This window comes from Fukomys damarensis, unplaced genomic scaffold (assembly GCF_012274545.1).
Source record: "Fukomys damarensis isolate Sample0158 unplaced genomic scaffold, DMR_v1.0_HiC HiC_scaffold_28, whole genome shotgun sequence".
Lineage (NCBI taxonomy): Eukaryota > Metazoa > Chordata > Mammalia > Rodentia > Bathyergidae > Fukomys > Fukomys damarensis.
Window position 1 is genome coordinate 20,137,665 of NW_022900940.1, and position 3,422 is coordinate 20,141,086.

The 3,422-nt window shown below is 34.0% G+C and overlaps 1 long non-coding RNA gene across 1 annotated transcript; it reads left to right on the top strand.

Moving 5' to 3' along the window:
• The first annotated feature begins 358 nt into the window (after positions 1-358).
• On the top strand, positions 359-2,997 carry LOC117283602. Its single transcript, XR_004514629.1, has 3 exons — positions 359-440; positions 536-623; positions 2,658-2,997. It is a non-coding gene; the product is annotated as an uncharacterized LOC117283602 (long non-coding RNA).
• The last annotated feature ends 425 nt before the right edge of the window (positions 2,998-3,422 follow it).

Here is a 3,422-nt window from a genome sequence, read left to right on the forward strand (position 1 = left end):
ACAAATATAAAAAATGGCAAAATATTTCTCTTTATTCATCCAGAAATGAAATCTACCATCTAAGCAACAGAAAACTACTGAGTTTCTACTATATTATATATTATTTTCTTGTTTGAAAGAGAGAAAGTTTAGGTTCAAAGATGCATAATTAACTTATCTATGCTTCAGCGAGGGTCAGAATTAGGGAAAAGTTCTGTTCCATAAGATTTACTATATTACTTTATATTATTATTAACTGGCAATCATATTTTTCTTCACAGAATGAAGCACCATTTTCTTATTTTAATTTTGAAGTCAACAAATAAAATCATAGCTCAATACTTTCATTTAGTGTGTGCTTCATTTCTTTTCCCCAGGCATACGTTTATTGAAAGCGTCGTTAAATAAGAACCCTTTTGAGCCAACAAACCAATGATCAAGTTCAGCGAGAATAAGACAAAGTATGTCGTGTGTGTGACCATTCACCTGTTTTTTTTTTTCAACATTAGTGGTACTCTTGTCTCTGAGTGTACCTATGGGCTCCATTCATCCTTAGATACTGGATACACAAAAAGAAGTGATGTCTGCATCTGCCACTCTGGGTAAAGACTGGAGACCTACACGAATCTCAACAAAGCCTGAAGGTAAGCATAGGTTCTCAATGATACTAGCCTTAGTTGTTTCCAAACTTATGCTCAAATGCTACGGATAGAGGTGTTCCTTGATGTGGTAATCAAAGCCAGACTATGGGATTGAAAATACTTTGAAATGCTACCCCTGAATTATAGAATTTAAGGAATATATCAGATATTGAAAGATTAATGCAGTTTAAATATTTTGGTGTACACAAATGTACCCATTACCAAAAATGTTTTAATTTTGTATAATACTTTATAATCTATAGATAACCTTACAGAGTCAATTCTTTGGAGTTTTTTTTCTTCTTTACATTAACTCAGTAAGACAACAGGAATATTATTACTATAAACTTACATTTTAAAATATGAAAGTCAGGGGAAAATTCACATAGGTAATACTAGGTAAAAGCTAAGACTAAAAACTCAGGATTCTGCTTCTTACTGTGGGACTTATATCATGGTGTTAAATTTATTCATGCACACCACAAAATCATTTAGTTTATCTCCTCCATAATTACAACATTAATGCAAATTAATACGAATCTTTTCATATCCATCATGTCTGATTTTTAACCTGAAATGAGTACTATTTTATGCCAAAAATAAAATCAAAATGAAAGTTGCATGTCAGCCCAAATTGAAATCTTATTTCAGTCATAGAAGGAGGCTTATCTTCTGAAGGTTCTGTTCTATATCTCCAGAATGTAAGGCAATTCAGTGGAGTTGTAAGTGCAGGAAAAGGTGTGTGTGAGTTTAAATGCTTTAAATTCTACAATAAAAGTTCTATAATCTCACACAGGATTTGACACCTCTGTTTCCAAATTTAAAATTCACAATGAGACATTCTCTAATCTTAAATATTTTATTTTGCCTTTCTAGGATGTAGATTAACCAACCCGTAGTGTAGGGAAGAGAAGTCAGAGTGTCCCAACATGATCCTACTAGACAACACCAAAGACTCAAGAGAACATTTTGGACTTAAAACATGCCCTAAAGGGATTTAGCTCGGTGGTTCCGGTGCCTGCCTCACAAGCACAAGAGCCCAAGTTCAATCATCAGTACAAAAAAATGCCCTATAATATCTTTGTACATGATCTTTTTATGATATTCTGATTGGCAAACTTAAATATTTCACTAACTCTAAACAAAGAAGACTTCAAAGTGCACAGAAACCTCAAGTTTTAATTATCTAAACGTCTATTCTCGCTCCCTTTATCAGTTCCCTTCTGATACCTCTATCATTCCCTTTTGGAGTTCAAATTAATTTCAAGATTTGTGGAAAATAAGATTTTTATTCTGTCTATATCCTATGAATCATCCCCCAAAATTTTAAAGTCATTCATCAATAATATCTTCCTCATAAATGATGCTGAATATCACAAGTGTGGTAAAATGACAGAAGGAGCTGCACATTCATCTGTAATCAACTGGGGACCCTTACCATGCTGGCTCTCCACTGGCATCTGCAAGGGCAGTAGCTCCCAAGAGTATTAGGTTCGGATAACTAGAGTTTAGATAAGAAACCTGCAACTGAGAGACATCCACAATATTGCAGATATTGTAAAAGAATTTTCACAGGAAAGTCTTCACAGACCTATATTAACCAAACTTTACAGATGGACAAGTAATGGCTCATAAAAATTAATTTTCTTGGTACAGAGCTACTAAATGGTAGAATCACAATTTAAGTCCATTACAACAGTAAGTCCCATAAATGACAGTAATTTCTAACACAATTCCTGTTAGTAGGCCTCATATTTTACCTAATTGCTCTCACATGTTTGATCATCATCTAGGAGCTTGAAAAACTTGACGGGTCAGTGATATTTTTGCAGTTACTTCAGTACTGTGATGGGGGACAGCTCCCATTTCTGGCACAGAGGATAAAGGACTCCTTCAGAGCATTTAGGCAGAAACCACAAGAGATAACTGAATTAGTAAAGTTAAAAGCTTTATAAACTATACTCTCAAATATCTCTGTAATTATATCTTTCTCTACCTGAGACAGGAAATAAACCCAGATTTGTGATTTTTTTTCAGTACATTCATACATATACAGGATATTGATTCTCCAAAGTGACATGTAAGTATCCAGAAAGAAGACATGACAAAAGACCCCATTTTTCTTCACATTTCTACTCATGCATCCATCTGCATTCCTGAAATCTGCCGTGGGACACCCAATGTCTCACCAAACTTTGTAAGTGACTACTGGTATGTGGTTCAATGGGAAGGGTACATGATACAAATGACAGATTCTAATCCTTTTTATGGCTGAACAGTATGCCACTGTGCATGTATGCCACATTTATTTCATTTATCAGATGCAGGGAGCTAAATCCCCAGCCCTAGATGACGGACACCATATGACAACATGGATAGAACCAGCAGTCATGATGCTAAATGAAATAAAACAGAAAGACAAATGTCATATAATCTCACTAATATATATAATCTAAGAAAAGAAATGAACTCATGGAATTGGAGTGTAAAACAGTGATTACCAGAGACAGGGAAAAGTAAGGAGCAGGGAGGGTGGAAAAGTTTGTTTAACAGGTATTAAGTTACAGTAAGGCAGGAGAAAAAAATCCTGCTGTTTAAAGACACAGTAGATAATTGTAGATAATGTACCATATATATTTCTAAAAAGCTAGAAGGATTATGAATGTTTTTACCATAAAGAAATAACAAATGTTTGAGATTATAGATGCGTTTACCCTAATTTGAACATTACATGATGTGTACATGTATTGAAATATCATATGAAAATCTCATACATACATACAAATTCTAGGTATCAGTTAA